This window comes from Coptis chinensis, chromosome 1 (assembly GCF_015680905.1).
Source record: "Coptis chinensis isolate HL-2020 chromosome 1, ASM1568090v1, whole genome shotgun sequence".
NCBI lineage: Eukaryota > Viridiplantae > Streptophyta > Magnoliopsida > Ranunculales > Ranunculaceae > Coptis > Coptis chinensis.
The window spans coordinates 68,616,133-68,624,129 of NC_141456.1; the positions used below are offsets into that span (position 1 = coordinate 68,616,133).

Here is a 7,997-nt window from a genome sequence, read left to right on the forward strand (position 1 = left end):
AAAGTTAGGGAGAGAGAATGCACATAGACTTAATCTAGTGTCATTAGGATTTATTTTTCTTGTTTTTCAAGTCAAGTTATTTACTTTATTGTTCTTCATTTTTTTCATTTCAATCTTGTTATTTTGCTTTATTTCAATCAATCAATCTTCTTTTATTGTTGTTATTGTTCAAGCAATCAATCTCCTTTCCTTGTTTTCAAGTTATGTTTCCTTCAATCATTCAACAACTTAAACTTTGCTTTCAATGTTCTTCATTGCTTAGATAAAAACACAAGTCCTAAGATAAGAACTTTACCTTCATTTCTTCAAACTCCCATCATTCAAGCCCAAACAATCAAGGATGAACATCACTTCTTACAATATTTTGAAGACTCATCACTCTACAAAAAGTTTAGTAACCATCAAATTTTAATTTGGAAATTGACAGATAATGACCGTCAAGAAAAAGAATGACTACGATAAAACTGACGGTCCTCTTGATAGTCCATGTCACTAAAAAAAGTGGTTTCTTGACGGGTTATGCCTATAAAAAATTCTCTATTTTCAAATAGTGCAATGGATTCCACATAGACCAACCCTTAGAAGTACGCAATCTCCATTCTTTTAAGGGCGGTTTAAGGATCAGTTATTGATCAGTCCCCAAATGTACATTTTATTATCTTTACAATACTTCAATTATGCCCTTCTTATGCTTAATGAACATACAACTTATAGCTGTTGCTACTTTTTCCAGAATACAAGCCATTTAGAACGTATATTCCTAAAACGTGCATTTTAGAGCAAAAAGGATTGCTATTGACGCTACTTGGGAAGATTCCAGTTTAAAAGCAAAAGTGCCGAAAAGTCAAAGTGAACTATCAAAGTCAACTCTCAAGGACTTAGGACTAAAAGCTGAAGACTCAAGGACTTAAAACCAAAATCAAGAATTCAATTGTATGGGCTAAAGTCAAAATCCCACAAAACTTAATCTTATCCTCAAGGTTGTTTCTAGAAAAAGGGGGGCAAATATGTAATTGGTGTCCTATATAAGCCAAAGTAGTAGAGAAAAAACCTTACCTTATAATTAATTTTTGGTCATTAGGAGTAGATAATATGTTTTAAATTAATAGTGTAATTTGTTATTTACTTGTTTTCCATTTTTATGTTTTTCAAGTTTTAGTGGTTAAATCAAGTTCTTATTATCTTCAATATTAGTTTTCAATCTTGTCTTCAATACAAAGTTTTCATTAATTTCCTAATCTTTGATTCAATCCCAATTCAAAAACACTAGTCGATCATACTCATTTGACAAGTTCAAATGAGTATAACTTTGTTTGCAAGATATCCATCTAAACCATTTTCATACATGTTCTCTATCAAATCAATAGTTTAATTATGATTTCAAACCATTCTAGATAAAGAACTAGTGTTTCCACCATTAAAACCTTAAGAATAAGAGTAAAGAAAGATTAGAAAATTTAGAAGAGATTTTTCAACCATAGAACCATTCCTCTAAACAAAGGATTTAAGATGAACAACACAACCCAAATCACCACTATTCTCAAACCTTCAAATGGCACCGCCGTCATGGATCCAAATGGAAAGAGGAAGATGGAGAAAAAAATCACTCTTTGAACTCTTCTTCTTAATCTTATTTTCATAATTTTCAAGTTTTTTTATTTTATTTCATTATGGATGTTTCTTTTTCGCGTATTTCTAGTACACTTCTGAGCAAACGGAGCCGAGAATAGCACGAGATGATTCACCGGAGACTGCTGGAGAAAAACGAGCGCACCTTATTTTCTTCCAACGAAGATTATGTTGGCTCATAATCTTCATGTGTAAGTCACCTTTAATTCCCCCTAGTTTTTTTAATTCAACTGTTAGTACATAAAGAGTAGATAGATTTGTAAAGTTTTGAGTTTTCAAAACAAAAAATTCAATTAAAAAAGCAATTTAAAAATTACAAATTTTATTAATTAAAATGAATTAGTAATCCATCAGTAAAGTTAAACATTAAAATTAGTTTAGTAGCATATTTAAGTTTTATTTTTTATTAATTGTTGTTTATGCATTATTAGATTAATATAATATCATATAATTAAGTCAAAATACAAAAAAAATTAATTAGGATAAATACAAAATACACTACTAAAAAAAAGGGTTGTTGTGTCGGTTTTTGGTGTGTCGGGTACGTAGGAAACCGACACATCAATCTTTTGTGTCGGTTTGAGGTTTGTTTTATTAGAATCAGGTTTGTTGTGTCACTTCATCGAAAACTGACACTACAAGTTTTTCAATTGTGTCAATTCTACTAAAACCGACACTACAATGCAAGCTGTTGTGTCCCTTTGAGAAAACTTTGAGTGTAGTGTTTTCGATGCTTCATGAGACCAACACATCAAAATTTCGGCAGTGAAATATTTGATGTATCTCGCTCCAAAAATATTTTTGTCTCTCTCCTCTTCGTCTCTTTCACACTACAAAAAAACTCTAGCTTCATGTAAACATTGGTTTATATTTTGGGTAAAGTCGATGTACCGTGGGCAATAAAAGTTCATGCCAAAGTCCAAGACCCTCTCGCTAGAAAAAAATAAAAGGATCCACTCGAAATTGTTGCACACTCAAGCTATTTTTCTCTGCAATTTCGAACCCTAACTTTCACAAATCAGTTTGATTCACATAATTTTCAATTCATCTGGTAACTTTCACAAATCTGATTCTCGATTAATGCTTCCAAAAAGTCATCTTGCTCACTTCGTGTTTGATTCACATCATTTTCTATTCATCTGGTAAGAATTTCTCATTTTTAGTTCAAAATTTATTACGAGTTTCTTTTTATTGCAATTTCAACATTTTTAAATTAAATTTCTCTTTTTTAATTTAGAACTCATAGTGCATAATCCCTGATTATCGTTGCATTACTGCTCCTTTGTGAAATCCTGATGAGTTTTCTTGCCAATGAACTTTGAAAGAGTCGTCCTTTTTCTGTTCTTTCCTTTGTTGGTTTGGGAAATTTTATTGTAGTTGTACCAATCTGAAACTTAGATTGTATCCTCTATAAGTTGTCTTGGTCTTAACTTCTTAATTTGCTTAACTGAAATAATGTGTTGGTTCCGTGAAGTGGTCTAGATCAAATTAGGCAGTAACAAACATAGTAGCACATTATCTCTCTATGTTGGTTTTTATGTCCATCTACAAAGTGTTTGACTAATTATAAAAGTCACAGTAATGGCGTATAGTTTAATGGTTTTCACAACCATTGTGTTTCTTCCCTAATTGTAGTAGCCGCTTAAATTGTCTACCCTAGCCTGTCTTTGATTCATTGTTGCAGCAGAAATATATAGAAGCAAGATGGATTGTATTGTGTAATATAATTAAATTAACTTTTAGCTAAGTCTGCAAGAAAACTGGTTTGGGGTTTTTATTACAACTGTTTGGGTTTTTTGAATGGGCATCTACTTTGATTTGTTGGTATGAATTGTAGCATAATTTAGTTACCTTTTTTATTAGAAAGGCTGGTTTGATGAATGAGTCTTTATAGCTCCTTTTGTTTATGAATTTTTGTATGTAGCTCTCTTTGAGTTAAGAATAGTTAAAAGAGTATAAGACTATTGTTGGAGAGAGATAGAATTATTCAGGAAGTGGTTAACTATAGTTTCTACTTTCTATTACTTGTTCTATTTTTTAGTGAACTATTTATTTTTTTTTGTTTGATCATTCTTGAGGGTTGGTTAGATTTGCAGGTGTCTCAAGTTCAAGAGCATACTCTTTCAGTTGCTATATATGGATTGTTAGGTGTTGGACAACCTACATCATAAAGGTTAGTTTATATACTAGTCCTACTGTTGGCCATAGTTCTTACCCAAAGACCATGAGTCCATGACTATAGCTTATAACTACTTCAGTCGCTTGAGTATTTAACTCATGGCTGATTGATCATTGGTAGTTTGTTAGTTACTTGTTTTATGGTGGTATTGCTATTTCAGTTTTGTAGATTGCAAATGCTTCAGTTTTGGTTGGTGCGTGGTAGTGAATCAAATGGCAGCAGTGACTTTCTTAAGTGCTTTCTCTCTCTTTCGATACGGCAATAAGGTAAGTTATAATGTAAAGTGTAAAAGTCCTGGTTTGATAATTCAAGGGGTATCTAAGGTGCACCTTTTGCATATAGTTATTGTAATCTAATCACCACCATGCGCTGGTCTGATCTATTCTTGTTTTCTTTGTATCTTTGGATGTTCGAGGGTCAGGTAAGTAGCTACTCTAATGTATATATCCATAGTCTTGGTTTACAACTTGTAGGCTTAATAGAAGGATGAACACATGTGTCGTAGGCTGACCAGTCCACTAATACTGAACTGATTTCCAGCTGTGTTTTAGCATAGTTAAGAGTCAATTTAAGCTTCAGTGACCTAGCTTGATAGTTCATTTTTTTGTCGTTGGCTGTGCTGTGTAGGGTATCAATTCGATGAAAGAGGGAAAATCAAGAAGACCAAATGTAGTTTTAGTTTGCTAATTCATTATCATGATGTATATATCCTATGAGTTGATTATTTTGCTTCTTCCCAGGCATTGTATCCGGAATAGAAGATTTCCTTAAAAAACGTGGGTAAGTATTTATTGTCTACATCATTTTTACAAGTTTCTAGCTCTTGAATTTAATTTTGCTACCTTGAATATAGATATTAGCAACTTAATAGGCCTTATTCATTTAGTTCACAGACATTTTTTTTGTGAGTTCATCGACTCTAGTATTTTACGTCTAAGGATTTATCTACTAGTGCATCATGACATAGAAGATTTTTGTATCCTTATCTTTGTAGGCACCAAGGGAAGAGTTCTAATAATCTAGTTCAACCTTGATACAATTCTCATGGATGAATTGTTATCATGAGGAGTCTTATAATCTTTGTTGGTTTGTCGTAAACTCGGTTGCTAAGAATTGATATGTTTAATCTTGAGGTGTCTTCTAATCGTTATTGGTTTCATAGTTGTACTATTATTACCAATTAACTAGTTCTTCTTAATGTATTATACTAGATTTTGTCACTTTACGATATATTGAATCTAACTAGTTCTTTTGTTTTGTTTTTTTTCTTTTTTGTAGATTGAACTTAATAGAACGAGGCTATGATGGCTAGATGGATGCATGAATAAGCTAGACGTGAAGTCATTTTCTCACATGGTGTTAGGCTAGGTTGATTAGATTTTATTTTGTTGGTTTTGTAGACATTTGAAGTTGTATTTTGGTCGGTTGGTTGGTTGTAAACTGATGTTGGATGATAATAGAATTATTTAGTAATGAAAATGAGTTTGTTTTCCATATTGTGGTGTAATATAGATGTGGATGGCAATGCATTTATACAGGTCAATTGTTATTGTTATTCATGTGACACAAGAGACATAGGTGATCTACTAAAAGTGACACAAAAGGGGATCCTATTGTGTGGGTTTGCATAAGAATTGACACAACAGTCTATTTCTTGTGTCAGTTTCTGCTTTCCCAAGACAAATTTGTAGAGGTGTGCTACTAAAAACCGAAACGAGTAGTATACCTGTTGTGTCAGTTTATACTTACAAACCGACACAAGTGCTATATATGTTGTGTTGGTTTTACAAAAACCTGTTGTGTCACCACTATTTGTGTCACTTTGTAAATCTGAAAAACCCGACATATCAGGCTTGTTGTGTCGGTTAAAAAATGACACAACAAGCCTTTTTTTTAGTAGTGATAATTTAAGTTTTAAAAGTTTAGTCGTTCGGCTTAAGTTTACTTACCAAGAGTTAGGGATTCAACTAACTTGAACCGATTGGATGTGCGAGGCGAGTAGTGTAACATCACGCTTCGCGCATCTCATTCCAATTTGGGGGTGGGAGTTCCAATCTTTGACGAACACTTTCCAAGCTTTTACATATTTTGTTTAAGTAATCATTAGTGAATAGTTAATTAGCTAAACATAGTTACTTTTCATGTTTACCGCTTTCATAGTTTTAACCCCACGAAGGCAACTTTGTTTTAGGCCCACGAAGGCAACCAATTGTATCTTATTGGCTTTGCGACATTTTGACCTAACTTGTGGGTCTTAGACAGATTAAACTTGTCACCGTAAAGAAAAGCTCGAATGGTAGGTTGACACGCAAGATACCAAACACTCTGTTAACCCCACCACATCGCCTTCACCCCAAAGGTTGTGTACGCACACCTTGGGCGGTAATTTCTAAACCTCCTCACTACAAAGTGTAAGAGGGTACTTGTGTGTTACTAAGCATGATTGGATGATTATGTGATTTACGTTTCAGTCTCGTCTTTACATTAACGCTAAGGCTAAACCTGAGCCCTAAAAGAACAAAAAGTGGGATTAAGCCCCACTTTAGAATGGATGTTGCATGAACTATTTGTCACATAGACCTAACTAAAAAGATAAATCAATCAAGCAGAGTTAAGCTAGTCACATCCATCAAGACAAACATCTAGTACGAACAAAGAGAGTACTGAACTACCAGATTCCAGTGGACCAACCACCTTCCTCACACCCCTCCCTCAGAAATATTGTGGGTGAGATTCTCAGTGGCACACCATCTGGTGCAGTAACGATCTTCTCCCTTGACGAGTGTAGTTCCAAAACCCAATTTCGCACCCACTGTTAAATTCAAACAGGGCATAGTTTCTAATCTATAGACATTGCATGCAAACTTTTCAAAAACTTCAAAGCTACAAACGAATTTCGTTATTTGGGCATCCAATACATTTGTGTGCACATATAAGTAGATTCTAAATAGTCTTGCAATCATGCATGAGACTACGCTCAGGCTATACAAAGCTTAGCGTATTTAAAACTTACCCACGTAGGAGAGCACGTCGATCTCGACATACTCCTATTTCTCATCCCCCAAATACCAGGATGGCGGATAAAGTAGTTCAAGTTGAAATGCCTCTCTCTAGTTTCTACACACCGTTACAAGATGGCCATCCATCTTGAATACGACTCACATAGCTCAATAGCGATTTCCACATCCCACCAAACGTGTTCAATCTCTTATGCGTCATTCACTGTTTCGAACACGAGTTATCGTACGAACACCTAAGCTGGATACATGAGGTATGCAGTATGTTTAATCATCCGGGCATTTCTGATGTTCAGGTTAAACTAAGAGTGTTTCCCTTCACTCTAGCTAGCAAGAGCCACGCATGGCTTTTATTGCAGAAGCCATATTCTTTCGATACATGGGAAAAGGTAGTGTTCTCCTTCATGAAGAACTACTTTCCGCCGAAGAAAACAGAGGAGATAGTAAGCAAGATATAGTTCTTTAGACAGAGTCTGAGTAAGACATTCTCTGAAGCATGGGATAGATTCTCTTACCTGCTCCATTCATGTCTTCACCATAAACTAGAAAAATCTACTCTTGTCCAATGTTTTTTCAAAGGTCTTCTCCCAGAACACAAAGTTACACTGGATATCATGAGTAATGGAAACTTTTTAGATAAACGTGTTATAGAAGCTCTAACCTTTCTTGAAGACCAAGAAGAAAAGTGCACTCATTGGGGCAACACAAACAATTTCAGAACAGCCCAGCCCAGTACTTCTAAAGCCAATGTTATCTTTGAGGTAAAATCCAATCCAGAGATGAAAACACTAATTGAAACCCTCACAAGAAAGACAGATGCCCTTGTAACCAAACAAAAAGACCATACTCCCCAACCAGTCATGAACATCAATATAGCACCATGTACTTTCTGTCTTGATCTAAATCACGTATCTACCCATTGTCCATTGCCCAACAACATAACATCACTTCAACCAGAAGAAGTTTGTGCTTTCAATGTACCAAATGCACCATAGAGGCAACACCCAAATTTTCAATAGAATACTAATCCACAAACCCAACCACCTCCAGGGTTCACAAATCATGTCAAACCACAAAATACATTCAATCAGTTTAGACAAGGACAAGGTACCTACAACAATCATAATAGAGCGATGGTTCCATCTAACTTTAACCAGAACTACCAAAATCTA

The 7,997-nt window shown here is 34.5% G+C and overlaps 1 long non-coding RNA gene across 3 annotated transcripts; it reads left to right on the plus strand.

Annotated features, from left to right (window-relative positions):
* The first annotated feature begins 2,342 nt into the window (after positions 1-2,342).
* Positions 2,343-5,299, plus strand: LOC147525064 (uncharacterized). 3 transcript variants are annotated; one of them, XR_015197702.1, is made up of 6 exons: positions 2,343-2,771; positions 3,718-3,802; positions 3,969-4,074; positions 4,436-4,477; positions 4,549-4,588; positions 5,087-5,299. It is a non-coding gene; the product is annotated as an uncharacterized LOC147525064 (long non-coding RNA). The 3 variants fall into 3 exon arrangements; XR_015197701.1 differs by having other exon boundaries at positions 4,436-4,588; XR_015197704.1 differs by having other exon boundaries at positions 3,726-3,802; positions 4,436-4,588.
* Positions 5,300-7,997: the final 2,698 nt, after the last annotated feature.